General features: G+C 45.2%; 1 long non-coding RNA gene across 1 annotated transcript; it reads left to right on the top strand.

Annotated features, from left to right (window-relative positions):
- The first annotated feature begins 300 nt into the window (after window positions 1-300).
- Window positions 301-18526, top strand: LOC147653921 (uncharacterized). Its single transcript, XR_015284066.1, has 3 exons — window positions 301-567; window positions 17540-18309; window positions 18430-18526. It is a non-coding gene; the product is annotated as an uncharacterized LOC147653921 (long non-coding RNA).
- Window positions 18527-18528: the final 2 nt, after the last annotated feature.

Here is an 18528-nt window from a genome sequence, read left to right as displayed (position 1 = left end):
ACTTTATGCTGGGTAGCATTGTTTGAAATCGAGTTTTCAAAGTGCACAATCTTTCATTTCCAAGTCAAGGCTAATGGAAAAATTTCACTTCCAAAGGTAAGATATGGAGCAACTGAAAGCAGGGATTTAGGAAAGAACCACCATCTCAGCAATCATTTTGAACATTAAGATCATTTGACATTTTAAAACTGGCGGCAGTGATTCACTTATCAGAGGGACTTAACTAGGATTTGTTTATATGTCTTTCAAATACTAAGTGTAAATCATCAGTCTTCCATGTCTCTGTTTTCTCCTCTGCAGGGTTCCTCTAAGCTCCCAGAGTTTCTCTCACCCATTGAATCATCATGTGAAGTGGACTTTAATATTTACTCCCCATCCAGATTAAGCAAACTTTTCCTTCCTTCAATAGTTTTAGTCTGTGCCCATGGAGGTGGCTTCCTGGGATGGAGGAACTGAGCTCATGCCATGTGAAGGAGTCTCCATTCCTACTTGCCTCAGACTCAGAGGCCAAAATCATTCACATAAAAGGAAGATTATTGCAAATTAATTAAGAAAATGGGCATGAAGGTGAGTAACAGCATTATAGAAAACTACAAAAAAAGTAAAGTTTTGGGCTGACATGTTTAAGAGAAGTCAACTCGAGGGGTCTTTTTTTTTTCATACAGTGCATGGGAAGGTTGCTTCAGCCAGATCCCAGGGAATGGATGCAGGGCAGCATTGTCACACTCCAATGCCCTCCTGCTGCTAAGCAAATATCATGGCCTTTATTTAAATACACATGCATAATGAATCTTTGGCAAACAACCCATGAAAACTACCAGCAGTTTCCTTGAAATTAAGAATATTTGAGTGTTTCTCCATTGCAAGAAATTTGTGGTGCAATGCCTCTGTTCTAGTTGAAAAGACTTTTCCAGTCCTGCCACACAATTAATTCCCACCTTCCACTGAAATTCCTGCTAGAAAAAACTGAGTGGCAGCCTGCTGTCCTGGACCAGAGTGCTGTCTGATTTAATTTCAAGGCAGGGAGAGGAAAAAACATGTGGGAGAGGGGAAGCATTGAAAGGGCACACAGAACGACCCACCATGGCAAAGGAGAAGAGTGGTGGAGTCAAGAAACAAGGCTGTTTTCTCCAGGATCATCATCTGCACCATTTAAATACACAAATAGTCCTTGCAGATATGTTTCCTGCTTGCTTTGACTAGAGCAAATAAGGTAGCAGGGAATACAAAAGTGTCAGGCAAAAGGATTTGTGTCAAATTATAGCTTGTACAGCTGTCCCTGGAGCAAGACAAGGCTGCCCAAAGAAGACTACAGAGGAGAAAAAGTTAGTATAGTAGAAGAAATCCTTCTTTCTGCTCCTCGTGTCTCTTTTCCCTTCCCATACCTTTCCCCAGACTCTTCTGTCCTGCTTTCATTCCTTATAGTAACCTAAAAAAAGTTCTGGTAGCTTGGTATTAATCTTGTCACCATTTCTTGTGCAACTGAGTAAAGAGTACAACCTGAGCAAGAAGGCTGAGCATCGTACAGCAGAGTTTGGAATTAGCCTTGTACATCCTGGATTTTCCCTCTTGTCCCCACCTTGTCCCCATTTAGGTGCTTCATTAGTGAATTCATCTATATCCTGGTCTCACATGCTGCTAGAAATGAGCTTTTCTTTTAGCAGTCATTCATCTGTGATCCAACAGGCTCATAGATTTAATAAAACTTCTTTAAATAAGCATTTTACTTTGCATTATCCAGTGATTGTTTAATAGCAGCCAAGATGTACTCTCTTGAAATGCATACCTGAACTTGCACATCTATTGTATCTGCCACTTACAGAATTATAACAATCTGCTGGACTACTGTCCAGTAATTACATGGAGTTTATCACTCCAAACACTTGGAAAATGTTTCTAGAGGGCAAAGACTTTTATCCAGGCCAATTACTCACCTACTGCAAAATTTTCTGAGGATCACTTTCATTTAGAGAAGTCAGGGAAAGAAAACCTGCTCAAAAAAAATCATTTTAAATTGCTTTGTGCAAAAGGAATGCGAGTGTTTGATGCAATACTCATACTAATGTTCTTGGTAACTGTCTGGAACAGGAAAGGAATATAAACAAATTATTTCATACAGTGTAGTTCTCTCTGTCTGAGAGGAAGTGAAACTGCAATGACACCATTTAACCCTTGCAGGATCAGGTATTAGCAGCCTGGTTTAAATGACAGCATTGTTTTGCATGTTTTCTCATCCCAAGCAGAAGCAGAGGCAAAGGGATATGCATTTTTCTCAAAGAGCAAGGACCTGTCAGTGTATGCCTGCCTCCTTTCAAAGATGTTGCAGGAGGGCATGGTTTTTACAAAACCAAGTAAATGTTGTTATTCAGTGGCCAGTTGTGAGCCCTCATTTAAATAAAACAGCAAATGAAGACAAGATTTAAGGAGGGAGAAGAACTTGTTGTTAAACATCTATTTTACACTTTCATGAGCATCTCAGGAATATTAAGAATAAATGTAATTTGAATAGATGCATAATATTTAGTAAGATAAAGGGAAGTTTAGCAATCTGAGATGAAGTGTGGCTCGCTGAGGAGTGCTTATTCCCATTAATATGCTAAACAGCTCATCACCAGCAGCCCCAGAATGGGTGAGTGGAAATCAGCAGTCAAAACCTTTTGCTGGAAGAAATAAAACGCAGAGACATCAAGGCCAAGCACAACAGGTACCAGTTCTGCTGCACAAAAGTCCAACCTGTGTGCTCTGTTGGCAAAACATCCCTGCTGCAGGTAAAGGGACCAACCTTTGTTCCTCGCTGCCACAGCAGAGATGCAGCCCCTGCAGGGAAGGAGTGCTGCCAGCATGACTGTGTCTGCACAAGGGGTTTCTTCTGGCAGCAGAGAGGCAGCTCTGCCTCTTTACACCCCCAGGAGATGAAGGTGTGTTGGCAGTTCCTCACAGCTGGCAAAACTCTCTAACAGCGGCCTGGGAGTCCACACCCAGCAGTACAGTCTATTTCTGGGCAAGTATTGCCTTGAGGGTTTACACAGCCCTAAAGCTAGATTGATGTTCAGGAGGAAATTCTAGTAGCATCTACTTTTGGCTTTAGGGAGAGCCAAATAATATTTTGCTAAAGGAAAGAATACATCTGAAGGTACTAATGGCAAAAGAAACCAAAACAGATTTCATTACAGGTGTCAAGGCTTAGCTGCAAAGGGAAGCTGTGTGGTCAGCGTCACACGACATAGAAATGTCTGCCACAGTTCAGAATGAAGCTGAATTTGTGGCAGTTTTCTTCTTCTTTCAAAAGGTTTTTGGTTTTCAGAGAATGGAAAGCAGCTCCTTCTTTCATCACTACCTTTCCCTCGGAGTCTGATACAATTTTTAGTTATTGCTTTTGTGAGGAGAATTGCTCTTGATTCTGCAAACATGGAGAAATATGTTACTGACATTTCCTCATCTTTCAGGTCCTGGAGAGAAATGGGGGGGCCAAGTGTGCACTCCTGCAAGCCACCAAAGGATCTCTGCAGTGTCATGTGGAAAAAAGCAGGGCCTTATAGGGCATGACTTTCTCATTTTTAAATAGTTGCCTATGAAGAGCTTGGCCTTTTTAAAATATCAGAGAAGTATTTATCTCCTTTAGCTGTGTGTATTTACACCAGGATGGGATGAACTGCACCCTAAAAGGGCTTGCTCCTCTTCAGTTGACTCCAAAGGGAGCTTTGCCAGCCATGCCAGTGCAGCTGTCTAAACTGCAGAGGTCTAAAGTTCATAGAGACCAGTTTTGTTCCAAAATGTCCTTCCATGTCAGCCTTTTCAGTCACAGCACCACATAGTCTTTATGCTCAGCATGTACTTCATATTTCTGTAATTCTCACCTGACATCCCTGGCTGTGTTTGACAAGAACCCAGGTGCTGCCTGTCCAGCACACAGAGGACTCAGCTCTCAGGGCCACTCCTGCAGCTAATGGGGCTCACCTGGTAATTGGACACGTCCTTTAAGGCTGCAGGGAATGCCAGCCTTGGATGGGAAGGCTGTTGCTCCAGCAGTGTGACAATAAAGAGGAGCAGTGGCAGAAGGCCATGTCACCCGTCCCACACGCTCACAGCGCCTGGCTCTGCGCTAATGTAACTCAGGTGTGGGTTGACATTACAGCAAAAAGCCTGTCTAACCACTTGGTGCAGCTGAAAATTCCCCCTCTGCTGTGCCCAGCACCTGTTCCCACCCTTCCTCCTCCTCCTCCTCCTCCTCACTGGCACTGGGAATTCTCTGGAAGCCAGTTAAACTCACCCTTCAGAAGAAAGGATTTTCCTTCTCTCCTTTTGTCTCCCTGGTCTGGCTCACATCAGTACCTGAGGAGTGCTGACAGGAAGGGCAGGAAGACAAAGATGAGGCCACAAGGATGGGAAAGGGCAGGGACTGCCCTGGCTGAACCTTCAGGGAGAGTCTTCTGTCAAGACTCAATACCTTTGAAGCTTGCTCAGAACAAGTTACCTTACCTTGGGTGATGAGAAGTAACATTCAACTCCATAACTTTTTATTTACCTTGAACTTGTGCTTCCCAGCTCCTAAAACATGAGAGCATTTAATTTGAAATGCTTCTTGCTAATGTGCCTGATGTGCTTCCATCAAGTGTGAGTAGCCTTCTTCTCTAAGGCAGAGATTACAGGTAGAGTTCTGAACCCTGAGACTGTTACCTGCTCATCTATTACCTTTTCTGCTTCAGAGCCTGCACTGACAGGAGACAGATGCCTTCAAACCTTGCCTAGGCTGTCACCTCAAAGTCCACCTGCCTCCAAAATGGCAACGTGGTAGAGCCAGGAGGAGAGCAGTGAGGCAGGAGTGATCACCAGAACTTTCTTCAACCAACATGGTTTGTGGTTTTCTTAGTGCCCTTAACAGTAATTTATGATTAATCCATAACCTTTTCAAGCCAACTGTCTCTTTATCACCATCTTTTAATTCTAGGCATTATAAAAAGAGATTAGTTTGATTATTTCCTTTAATTTGAAGTGGTCACCAGTCTGTGGCCTCTTTTCATCTCCTGTTTCTTGTTTCTCCAACAATGGACCAGCACAGCAGCTCATGAGAAAACTGCCTTCAAGAGCCAGAGCTTAGATAAGCCAAGCCTAAGTCATATCCTGGGGCTCTCAAATAAGGCTTCCACAGAAAGGCAAGAGTGGGAACACCATGCTGAGTTAGAAAAGCTTCTTTTGTCATGATCATTTTTATGACCACCACAACTTCTCTTCCCCAATCCACAGAGACCAACACAAGGCCAGGGCTGGGTCCTTTTTCCTGCTAAAGGAGATGTATCTGTTCTTTATCTCACAGCTATGCATGTGACAAAGACAGCTTGAAAGAGCTTTAACCAAACTAATTTGCCAGTGCTTGGTACTCTGGCAGCCCTGAGGAAAAGAGCTGCTCTGCTTCCCTGGGGCTGCTCTCTGCAGTGGTGGGAGGCTCCAGAAAGTCTCATCTCCCTCTGGAAGATGAGATGATCTAGGTCCTGCCCCTCATCCCAGGAGGTTCCTCTCAGGTCCCTCGTTGCCTGGCAGCAGCTTCTGATCACTCCTGAGCAACACATCCTCATTCTTCTCAGGAGCAGTTGCCATCCTCAAATCCTCCAGGCTGTCCTGATTTTCCTACACCACTTATTAATGTTCATAATTGCAAAATAATTGAGCCTGCTGTGTTTGTAATGAAGGCACAATTTTAAATGCTGTAATCAAAGAACTTTCAATTGGATTAAGACTTGAGTGTCCTAGTGGTTTAATTACCAGCCCAGGTAAGCACAAATAAGCTTTCTGTTTACTCTCGTCTTTCAGATAGGCCACAGCAAAGTCTTTGTGCCCATTTGGTACCACTGAATATCTGACACTAATTGAAGGTTGAACTCCAGTAGCCAGGAGTCCTGCGTGGCATCCCAGGCAGTGAGAGTCAGCCCCAGACACACACAGCTCCTAGGGTCAGACACCACTAGATTCACCTGATCAACATGACAAATACCAGTGAAGAATTCCTTAGGAGGAGGCATCTTGTGAAATAAAAAGCTGAACTGAAGGGTGTGCAGCTTGACAAATGCTCCAAATCAGCACAGCCACTGAAAGGTGGTGTGCTCCTCTCCCAGCTGTGCTTGCTGCCTCCTCCTCTCTCTGGCAAAATTGGTTCTCTATCCACACGGAAAAGTAGATATGGTTAAAGCAAATTTCTTTCTTTCTTTCTTTCCTTTTTTTTTGGCTCAAGGAACTGCACAAGTATTTACAATAGCATGGTGAAAGAGGGAGCCCAGGGACAAGGACAAAGGGCTGGTGGCAAGAGGAACCCCCTAAGAGTGATGGGAGCATCAGTATCCATACACTTAAATGTTGGTCAAAAGAAATCCTAAAGAGAAAGGTGAGAATGACTATGTTTAAAGGGGGTTTTGAAGCTTGAGTCCTATAGGACAAATAATTATTTCTGCACTCCACTTCTGGAAAGGGCAATGTATTTCAACAGCATTAGAAAATGTGGTCTATCAAACAGGCTTCAGACAGTCCCTGGTGACAAACCTCCTAATCTGGGGCACGGGGAGACGTCGCACTGCAAAGGAGGTCTGAGCAATAAGCAAAACACATTGGGACTTCAGTTTCAGTTCTGCTTTGGCTCGTTTGCAGCCCAGTCCTTTTCTAGTTGCAGTCTTTGAACTCCTCCCAGGCACACTCAGGGACTGGTTGGTAGGCAGGATGTGCTGCAACTGCCAGAGAAATTAATTGGAAGAGAAATGTAGATCAACACCATCAGCTGCACATGCACACACACACACGTATCAATTTAACTACTCCAATTTAGAAAAGATTGAGATAAATTGGTACAATCTTCTTTCTGGACAAGGTTAGAATGTAGATGCTTTCAGCTTGTCAGGTGCAAAACCAGACAAGCTACAGCACCACCAGGAAAGGGAAAATACATCTGTGGGTCTATACCAGTTATAAAAGTGTTATAACCAAATAAGTATGAAAATAGGTAGGGGCTGCCCATATTTTTGCAAAAATTGCATCTACATTCATACATCATACTAAGTTTAATTGCAGTTGATAGCATTTTTCTAGTAGCACAGTGGTTGTTTTATTTTACTATGAGGTGTTTTTTCTTTGTCTCTCTGGGCTGTGTCTGCTTTGATGCCCTATGAAGCCACTAAAAAAGCTGTGAATTATTTTGGGATCACCAGGAGTTCACATTAAATGATAAACCTCAATGCAAAAAGGATTTAACAAATGCAAATCTGTAGTCATTGAATTTTGACTGTTAAGTAATTCCTGAGGTTTCATGGACATCCATATTATATTTACTCAGTTTAGAGGTAAGAGGTACACACAGAAATTTACTGTTTCAAAGAGAAAAAAATGACAAATTGCCTTGGCTAGGCTGAAGCATCCATGCAAGTATCTAAATGCAATTTATCTTCATTGCAAAGACTCAGCATTGAGACATGAGTTCTCTGGTGCTGATCATACTAGAAGTTAATCCAGCTCCATTTTCACATATTGATGATAATGATACTAAATTATATTTTATAATAAGAATAATTATATTGTATTTGTACAAATTTTATTTAACACATTAAAATTATAATCTAATCTTATTAGCAAATCATCATCTTTGGTCTATCTTTGAAGGCAGAAAATGGAATAAAAGCTAAAAGGTGGGAAATTCACCTGTCCAAAGGTAAATGTGTTGCCTTTTCAGAGAGAGGCCCTTTGGCTGCCTTTAGGCAGGACAGGGGTGGGTGCTATGGGAGTGATTGCTCTTAATCTAGAGCAGCCCAAACAAACCTATTTTGCCACTTCTTGCACTCCTAAATTTACACAGGGACACCACCTGATGTTTTATTTACTCAGTAAATTTGAGCAGATATCAAACATTAGTCTTTCCAAGAGGACAGAAAAGCCACAGTTTTGTCAAATATGACTGAAAATGGGAAATTATGAGGGAAACAGCTGCTCTGCCTGATGTCTGTAAGTGCTGCACAGGATCCATGAGCACATTTAGGGGGAAAGGGAAAAGCAGTGTTTGCTAAATTGATTTATTTCTGTTAGCTATGAAATATGAAACGTCCCAGCAGCTATTCTCAGGTTATTTCTTCTAACAGGGTGATGAGAGTTGAAACTCCCCTGTGGTCCTGAACCAAACCCATCACTTTCATCCAGGAGCCCCTGAGGGGATGTGGGGATGTTTCAAACCCCTTCTACAGCTGCTGAAGGGGAAGTTTAAATAACCTGTGTGCTTCCTCGGCACTAAATCCTCCTGCTCCTGAAATGCTTGCCAACAAAGTGAAGTGGATTTTTCTTGAAGTTAATGTCACTTTAAGGATTCATGTAAATCCTTCATGGGTTTTGCTTTCATTTTCAGTATGACTGAATTTTATGGTATAATCATATCAACTCTTCCACTTTAAATTCAGTCTTGCACCAAGGGATGCTTTCTATCATTATGTCTAGAGTTAGTAAAAATAAGGCTTTACCCTCCAAGCTAAAAACCAGCTGAAACACTTTACAAACTCTGTTTTCCTTTTCAAAGTATTTAGTTTCTTAGACAAAAAGCAAATATATCACTCTTCTAGAGAGGAGTTTAATTTCCTTCTTATGTACATTACCTCAGGAATGATTAAACTTCAGGCTTCATTTGCAACATGCAATTTTTGCTTCACCCAGCAGCTCCTGGCAGGTTGTTTTTGGGATTAAGTGGCACAGTGATGGCAGCACTGTCCATCCATGAGGATGCCCCTGACACACCCCAAGGGGTGTGAGGAAGAAATGCTCTTCTTTGCCTTCCTCAGGAGGCTGTGGCAGGAAAGAGGGAGCGCAGAGCCACCCTCTTTGGAAGAGCAAACAAGACATCAGCTGTTCCCTGAGGTCTCCCTGGGAAACGCACAGCTCATAGGAGCTCTGGATCTTGTGGTTCCTCTCCATGAATGTTGCCTAAAAATAGAGCTGAAATGTGACTATTCAAGATACAGCCTTGTGGTAAACAAGGAAATTGAGTGCATAGCCACCAAAATTTTGCTTGTTTTCCTATTGTGGCCTGTAAACTGTTAAAATCTATTGATTGTAGCTTTTCATTTTAGGGTCAATTGCCAATAAGCTTAAGAAAATCTTCTGTTGTTCCACTAGGCCAACTTGGTGCAGATCTCAGGGGCTTCTTGCCTGTTTCCAAGCTTTTTTTCCAGTAGGCACTTTGATTTAGTTAGCTTACAATGTAAATGTTATTTGTAAATATATGCCAAGTAGTATAGACATTTACATTATGATTGCCTGAAACTGTCCATTATAACTTAATTTTCAGTTGCCTGTTGCTTGGGTAGACATTTTCCAGAATTTACATCAGATTGAAAGTAGAAGCCATTCTCATGTGCGTGCTGGACTCGTTCAGAGCCACAGGGAACATCACACACCGGCCTTGCCACACTGAACTGAGCCTCTCAGGGAAGACACAGACAACATTGATGATACTTTCCCAGGCTTGTCCTTTGTCAAGGACAGCCATGATTCTGAAACTGCCAAAGTCTCGAGCATCCTGAAGGATCCTTTAGTGCAGGTGGCATAACCTGGTGTGTTTCCATGCATGCTGTCCTGGGGTGACTTTATGATACTGGTATCCCCAATCGTCTGGTTTATGTTATATATTAAGTCCTGCACCTTTAAGACTGTCTTTGAAAGCAAGAGAGGGGAAAGAAGAAGCGCGCAGTGTGTTAAGGAAAACATCACTCCCACGCACCCCGCTCCTGAACTGTGGTGTCTGCAGCACGGACAGACAGCGGGACAGAGCTTCTCTCTGACTTTTAGTTAGTTTTAGCTAGCTGAGGCAGAGGAGTTCCCTGGACCCTTGTTTTTTTTCAATTTTCTTGGATCTGTGCAAGCCTGCTCTGGACTGAACACCCAGCCAAACCCCGGGAGCTCACGCCTGTGGCCCACCGGGGCCTGGGCCTCGGCACTTTTCCAGCGCCAGAGGGACTGATAAGAACCTGAGCGAGCCGAGCTGCACCACATGAAAAAAGACCTTTCTTCCTAGACTTACCATCCCATCGAACAGCAAGAGGTTTTATTATTTAATAATTTTATTATTTAATATTACTCAATTTTCTGTTAAATAAACAGCTTTTTCCACTTCTCTCCACGGAATTTTTTTTTTTTTTTTTTTTTTTTTCCCTTTTCCCGGACCCGTTGGTGGGGAGGGGCATTTCCCTGTGGAGATCCCCATTTGGAGTTTTCCTTCCTGATTTGCCCTAAACTAGGACAAATACAGTTTTTGGCGCCCAACGTGGGGCAAGAGAAAGTGGAAAAACCTGTACTGATTGTTGGTTGTATTTATTATTGGGATAAAGCAGTCTGTAGTCATGTTGTTTGGATACATAATGTCTCTTGGGGTGGAGGCCTTCATGTGGACCTGGTCCCTAAAAGTTTTTGAGGTTTTAATACCTGTCTTTGCCCTCTTTCACAGTAGAGGGGAACGAATTAGAATGGTTATTGTGCTGGGCTCGGTGATACTGATTTATAGTAAGTTTATAGAACTACTGAAGTTTCTGTCAGGTATGTTTGGCTCATGGTTTCTTCGCCCGACCCTGCCTCCCAGTCCTAGTGGCACATTTTGGGAGTTTATTGGTAATTGCACCCAGTTTGTTAGAGGAAGACCAGGGGATGAGGCGTTTCAGCCTTTTCTTTCCTTCTTCTCCTTTGAATCTGTTATGTCCCTCTTTGAGAATACCCAGTTTCCCCTGAGTGTTAAGGATACCACTTTCCTGGTAGTACAGCTGGCTCAGCTGTTAAGCTTTCTCTATATAGTCTGCGGCTTCTATAGGATGAGGGCTGAGATATCCAGAAGAGCCAATGAGACCCCTGCCCCAGAAGTAGACTCAGGTGTGGGAAATCCTGAGTGGTGTAGAGAGTGGGAGAGAATTGGCCGAACTCTGAAGGAATTTTCTGATCCCCCAGCCTGGGAATTTTCACGTGAACAAATTCAGAACCCAGATGAAGTAGGGAAATATCTGGAAGAGAATTGCTGTGATGATTCTAAAAAGAAAAATATCATTGCAATAAGCTGGGCCCTAGCGTATGCTTATCGCACGGTGCTAGATACTGTAGGGCAGGCAGATAAATCAGCAGCTACCCCAGTGACTCAGGCTAAACCAGACAGTGAGCCTAAGCCAGCAGCCAAACCAGACAGTGAGCCTAAGCCACCAGCCAAACCAGACAGTGAGCCTAAGCCACCAGCCAAACCAGACAGTGAGCCTAAGCCAGTGTCTGTTGCTCCTGCCACGAGAGGCATGAAATTCAAAACCAAAACCGATCGGCCAGTAGATGATGATAATGGTGATGCGGGGGAAGGACCCTCAAGACCAGCAACTGACACAAAATCAGAAGGCACTGGTGAACCTTTCTCCCTGAAGGACCTTCGTGGCCTGAGAAAAGATTACACTCGACGACCTGATGAATCTATAATTAGTTGGTTAGTCCGTCTGTGGGATGCTGCAGGAGAGGCTACAGTTCTGGATGGCACTGAAGCGAGGCATCTGGGATCCCTGTCACACGATCCGGTTATTGACCAGGAGATGATGAGGGGGGCTGACCCTTATAGTCTCTGGGAACGGGTCCTAAGAAGTGTGGCACAAAGATATCTGTGTGCAGACGATCTCTATATACAGCAAACTCGTTGGAAAACCATAGAACAAGGGATTCAGCGCTTGAGAGAAATGGCAATAGTAGAGATTGTCTTTGTGAGTGACTTAGGTACTAGAAATCCAGACTTGGTGCCATGCACATCTGTGATGTGGCGAAAACTTGTTCGACTTGGGCCACAAGAATACGCTTCTGCTTTAGCAACAATGAAGCGGGATGACCGAGAAGAGACTGTGCTGGATATGGCGAAGAAGCTTCGAGCATATGCAGATACCGTGCATGGCCCCATGCAGGCAACAATTGCAGCTATAGAAACACGTATGCAAAACTTCCACGACAAAATAGAGGAGACTCTCAAGAAACTCAGGGAAGACCTTCTTCCAGTCTCAGCAGTACAGACCAGGAGCCCTGGTACTCAACGCAGAAGTTCCCCAGATAGAGAGAAAAAGCTACGAGCTGAGCTGTGGTTTTTCCTACGTGACTGTGGAGAAAACATGAAAAGATGGGATGGTAAATCTACTGCTGCTCTGGCAAAACGGATGCTTGAACTGAAAGACAGCAAGACTCAGGGGGAATACTCCACCAAAAAGAAAGCCGCTCCAGTAGCCTGTAGTCAAACTGACAAGTATGATGATAACCAAGTTTAGAGGGGCCCTGCCTCTAGCCAGGTAGAGGCTAGGGAAAACCGTGTCTTTTGGACTGTGTGGATTCGTTGGCCTGGCACATCAGAACCACGAAAATATGAGGCCTTGGTTGACACTGGTGCACAGTGTACCCTAATCCCATCAAGATATGTAGGGGCAGAATCTGTTTCTATTGCTGGTGTGACAGGGGGATCACAGGACTTTACTTTAGTGGAAGCTGATGTGAGCCTGACTGGAAATGAGTGGAAGAAGCACCCCATTGTGACTGGCCCAGAGGCCCCCTGCATTTTAGGCATAGACTACCTCCGAAGCGGGTATTTTAAGGACCCAAAGGGGCTTAGGTGGGCATTTGGGATAGCAGCTATAGAGACAGAGAGCATCAAGCAATTGAACACTTTGCTTGGACTGTCAGAGAACCCATCTGTAGTAGGACTCCTGAAGGTGGAAGAACAGCGAGTACCAATTGCCACCTCGACGGTGCACCGCCGGCAGTATAGGACAAATCGAGATGCTGTGATCCCCATCCACAAGATGATCCGAGAACTGGAGAGCCAAGGGGTGGTCAGCAAAACCCACTCACCCTTCAACAGCCCCATCTGGCCTGTGCGTAAATCTGCAGGAGAATGGAGATTGACTGTGGACTATCGTGCATTGAATGAAGTGACTCCACCTCTGAGCGCTGCTGTGCCGGATATGTTGGAGCTCCAGTACGAGCTGGAGTCCAAGGCAGCGAAGTGGTACGCCACTATTGACATTGCCAATGCATTTTTCTCCATTCCCCTGGCAGCAGAATGCAGGCCTCAGTTTGCCTTCACGTGGAGGGGAGTGCAGTACACCTGGAACCGACTGCCCCAGGGGTGGAAGCACAGCCCCACCATTTGCCATGGACTGATCCAGGCTGCCCTGGAAAAGGGTGAGGCTCCAGAACATCTGCAGTACATTGATGACATCATTGTTTGGGGAAAAACAGCTGAAGAGGTCTTTGAGAAAGGAGAGAAAATCATCCAGGTTCTCCTGAAAGCCGGTTTTGCCATCAAGAAGAGCAAAGTTAAGGGACCAGCTCGTGAGATTCAGTTCCTGGGGGTAAAGTGGCAAGATGGACGGCGTCAGATTCCCACTGAGGTCGTCAATAAGATCACAGCAATGTCTCCACCCACTAGCAAGAAGGAAACGCAAGCTTTCCTAGGTGCCATAGGTTTTTGGAGGATGCACATTCCTGAGTACAGCCAGATTGTGAGCCCTCTTTACCTGGTCACCCGCAAAAAGAACACTTTCCAGTGGGGCCCTGAACAACAACAAGCCTTTACTCAGATCAAACAGGAGATCGCTCATGCAGTAGCCCTTGGCCCAGTCAGAACAGAACCAGATGTGAAGAACGTGCTCTACTCTGCAGCCGGGAGCCACGGTCTGTCCTGGAGCCTTTGGCAGAAAGTGCCTGGGGAGACTCGAGGCCGACCACTGGGATTCTGGAGCCGAAGTTACAGAGGGTCTGAAGCCAACTACACTCCCACAGAGAAGGAAATTTTAGCAGCCTATGAAGGAGTTCAAGCCGCCTCAGAAGTGATTGGCACAGAAGCACAACTCCTCCTGGCACCCCGACTGCCAGTGCTGGGGTGGATGTTTAAAGGAAAGGTTCCTGCTACCCACCACGCCACTGACGCTACATGGAGCAAGTGGATCGCCCTCATCACGCAGCGCGCCCGTATTGGAAACCCAAATCGCCCTGGGATTTTGGAGATAATTACAAACTGGCCAGAAGGTGAAAACTTTGGTCTCACTGATGAAGAGGAGCAGGAACAAGTGACACGGGCTGAAGAAGCTCCACCGTACAACCAACTGCCAGCAGAAGAAACACGCTACGCTCTGTTTACTGATGGTTCCTGTCGGGTCGTAGGGATGAACCGGAAGTGGAAAGCAGCCGTATGGAGCCCCACACGACAGGTCGCAGAGGCCACTGAAGGAGAAGGTGGATCAAGCCAACTTGCTGAACTCAAAGCTGTTCAACTGGCCCTGGACATTGCTGAAAGAGAGAAGTGGCCAAAGCTCTACCTCTACACGGATTCATGGATGGTAGCCAATGCTCTGTGGGGATGGCTGGAAAGGTGGAAAAGGGCCAACTGGCAACGCAGAGGAAAGCCAATCTGGGCTGCTGATGAATGGAAAGACATCGCCACCAGGGTAGAGAAACTGTCTGTGAGGGTCCGTCATGTAGATGCCCATGTCCCCAAGAGCAGGGCTAATGAAGAGCACCTAAACAATGAGCAGGTGGATCAGGCTGCAAAGATAGAGGTGTCAAAGATAGACTTAGATTGGCAACACAAGGGAGAGTTGTTCCTAGCTCGATGGGCCCATGACGCCTCAGGCCATCAGGGTAGAGATGCCACCTATAAGTGGGCATGAGACCGAGGGGTGGATCTAACCATGGACAGTATTTCTCAGGTTATCCATGACTGTGAGACGTGTGCCACAATCAAACAGGCCAAGCGGTTGAAGCCGCTATGGTACGGTGGGCGTTGGTCCAAATATAGATATGGGGAAGCCTGGCAGATTGACTACATCACACTGCCCCAAACCCGCCAAGGCAAGCGCTACGTGCTCACAATGGTAGAAGCCACCACTGGATGGTTGGAAACCTACCCTGTGCCTCATGCTACAGCACGTAACACCATCCTGGGACTTGAAAAGCAGGTCCTTTGGAGGCATGGTACCCCTGAGAGGATTGAGTCAGACAATGGGACTCATTTCAAGAACAGCCTTATAAACAGCTGGGCTAGGGAACATGGCATTGAGTGGGTGTACCATATCCCTTACCATGCACCTGCTGCGGGAAAAGTGGAGAGGTACAATGGACTGTTAAAGACTACCTTGAAAGCGTTGGGTGGGGGATCTTTCAAAAATTGGGAGCAGCATCTAGCAAAGGCCACCTGGATAGTTAACACCCGAGGTTCCACCAATCGAGCAGGCCCAGCCCAATCCGAGCCCCTGCATAAAGTAGATGGAGACAAGGTCCCAGCAGTACATCTCAGAGGTTTGTTAGGAAAGACAGTTTGGATCAATTCTACTTCGAGTACAGACAAACCCATTCGTGGAGTTGTTTTTGCTCAAGGACCGGGTTGCACATGGTGGATAATGAGGAAAGATGGAACAACACAATGTGTACCTCAGGGAGATCTGATGGTTGGGTGAAGATTATGAATAAATGCCCTTGTCTGTATATAATGTATGTGTTGTAGGGTTAAAATATATATATATATATATATTGATTTTGATAATAAGTTGACGATATGGGGATAAGGGGTGGAATGTCCTGGGGTGACTTTATGATACTGGTATCCCCAATCGTCTGGTTTATGTTATATATTAAGTCCTGCACCTTTAAGACTGTCTTTGAAAGCAAGAGAGGGGAAAGAAGAAGCGCGCAGTGTGTTAAGGAAAACATCACTCCCACGCACCCCGCTCCTGAACTGTGGTGTCTGCAGCACGGACAGACAGCGGGACAGAGCTTCTCTCTGACTTTTAGTTAGTTTTAGCTAGCTGAGGCAGAGGAGTTCCCTGGACCCTTGTTTTTTTTCAATTTTCTTGGATCTGTGCAAGCCTGCTCTGGACTGAACACCCAGCCAAACCCCGGGAGCTCACGCCTGTGGCCCACCGGGGCCTGGGCCTCGGCACTTTTCCAGCGCCAGAGGGACTGATAAGAACCTGAGCGAGCCGAGCTGCACCACATGAAAAAAGACCTTTCTTCCTAGACTTACCATCCCATCGAACAGCAAGAGGTTTTATTATTTAATAATTTTATTATTTAATATTACTCAATTTTCTGTTAAATAAACAGCTTTTTCCACTTCTCTCCACGGAATTTTTTTTTTTTTTTTTTTTTTTTTCCCTTTTCCCGGACCCGTTGGTGGGGAGGGGCATTTCCCTGTGGAGATCCCCATTTGGAGTTTTCCTTCCTGATTTGCCCTAAACTAGGACACATGCCCATAGCCTTGCTTCTGTATCTCAGGCTTTCCCAAGACATCTTGGAGAAGGGCTGCTTGGGAGGGACTGCTGCTCAAGGCAGATTCTGGAGGGTCTGACAATAAGGACAATCCCTCCTTTCCCAGCTTCCTCTGGAGGGGCACAGCTCTGTCTTTCTCAGGATGCAGGAGTGGGAGGTGGGGTGAGACAAGGATGTGTGAGACAGCTGAACTCAGCTACCAAAAAAGCTGCTGCCCTCCCTTGTTTAGAGATATACACAGGCTGAACTTGCAAACCTCCCTTTAATGATGACTCCACATCCACTGTAAGCTGCCTTCCCACTTACCTATTATATACTGTGGAAATAGAATAAGCTCAAATGCAGCTGAAGCTTCTTCAGCACCCTTTACATCTGCTGTACACTCCCCCTTAGGCTCTACTTCTTGGGAGCTGGGATGTTTTATTTTATTCTGTGTGGTCTTTAACCCCACAACTCACCTGGGCTCTGCCAAGCTCATGCAGGCAGATGGTCAGGAGGGCATGCAGAGATTCTCAAGAGTGCATGGAACAAAGGCTCCAGAAACCTCATTATTTATCACACTACTACAGTTTTTCACCATTATTGTGCCAGAAATGGCACCTCTGACTATTGACAGGACAAACTTTCAGCACTGGTAGAGGAGTAAGGATGTTGGGCAGCAATACTGCAAGGTAGAAGCCATAAACTGGGCTGCTTTCCTTCTCTAATACCAAAGCATCAAAGACAGCCCAGAAAAGACAGAAAAAGAACAAAACCAAGAGCATGGAGACTTGAGCAATGAGGATTCAGCAATGTCTATGTTAAAGGCTTGTAAAAGGTCCTGTAAGCCTTTAGTGACCAACTTACACAAATCTTTCAGGGGGCCTGCATCCCATGTCTTGCTGTCCTGCCTCCTCTCAGCATGCCTGACAGGTTTCCCATCTCTGGTTTCCTCACCACCTAGTTCCTTTCCTAAAGAAGGAGTTAATTTCATAAATTCTTCCATCATGCTCTTGGCTTCATCTGGTTTCTCCCACATTCTTGCTGTATCTCCTTCCAGCTTGGGAAGATGATGCCTGCACATTTGTCATGCAGCAGGAATGTCATCCAGTCCATGGCTGTAGCCAGGAGGGCAAACTTTGTGGGCTTTTTCCCCCCCTGCAACTGACTGACTGACCCTTCCTGTCACCAATTTATCATGCTTTCATCTAGCTCTGAAAAATCCTGTTAGAGTGTTACAATAGGTCACCACACCAGTCTGAGATGCCTCTTTTCTTCCTTTCAGAATTTTCATGGGTATTTATCTGGAGTGTCTCACCTGGAAAAGGATCAAGGAACATAACCTTGAAATAAAGCCCTGCTAGCTACCACCCAAAACTTAATATGGACAACCAGCTTTATGTTATATTTAAAAAAAAAAACCATGGTGCTGAATGCTGTAATGTTTACAGATGTATTTTTATTAAATTTACACCTACAGTTTTTTGTGCAATCTCACAAGTGACAAACACAGGCCTACTAAGTCAGCTGAAAACTGCACAGAGGACCCAGGCTGTGATGGAGAGGATCTTGTTCTTCTTGCTGTTGTTAAGGGTGGCATGAACAAGGGGAAGCAATGAATGCATTGTCTTTCATTGCTGGATAAGAGCTCTGAAGGAGCCCAGGCATGCCCAGCCCATCAAAAGAGAAAAACATGAGGACTGCATTTAATGTTCTCTCCAGCATGCAAAAGAGGAACAGAGAGTATAAGAAGATGTCACAGGGAAGGCAGAAGTAAACACAGAGACAGCTGGAGAGCTCCTGGAACAGGGGAAGAGCAGGAAGGCGTGAGGCTGGGAATTGACTGAATCCTCTGTGCAGTCACTCTGGTCACAGTTTCTCCTTTCTCCCTGGAATGGACAAGCAGGAAACTGGGTTATGCTCCCTCAGCTTCTGGCTGCACAAACACATGCCCAGGGAGAGACTGCAGCCAGACCAGGCGGAGAACATATGGGATGGCACAATGTGAATAAACGGAAATTTTGCCCAGTTCAAACTGTCAGGACAGAAGACAAGGTAGGAGCATACAGTAGGGTTAGATGTACTCCTGACTCTATGCAATACATATACTTTAAATGCCTCAGTCCTAAAAGCTCAGCATTCTGAAAGCAGGCTGTCCCTTGTCCTCTCAAACAGGCACATCCTTCCAGTACCATTCCTCTCTTGGCACAGGGGGACAGAAGAACATCAGAAACTAAAGCTCCAGGGCAGCTGGAGTGAAGAAAGGGAACCCAA

Source organism: Cyanistes caeruleus, chromosome 3 (assembly GCF_971803275.1).
Source record: "Cyanistes caeruleus chromosome 3, bCyaCae1.hap1.1, whole genome shotgun sequence".
NCBI classification, from domain to species: Eukaryota; Metazoa; Chordata; class Aves; order Passeriformes; family Paridae; genus Cyanistes; species Cyanistes caeruleus.
The sequence above is the reverse complement of the archived record's forward strand: the minus strand, read 5'-3'. Positions and strand labels throughout refer to the sequence as shown.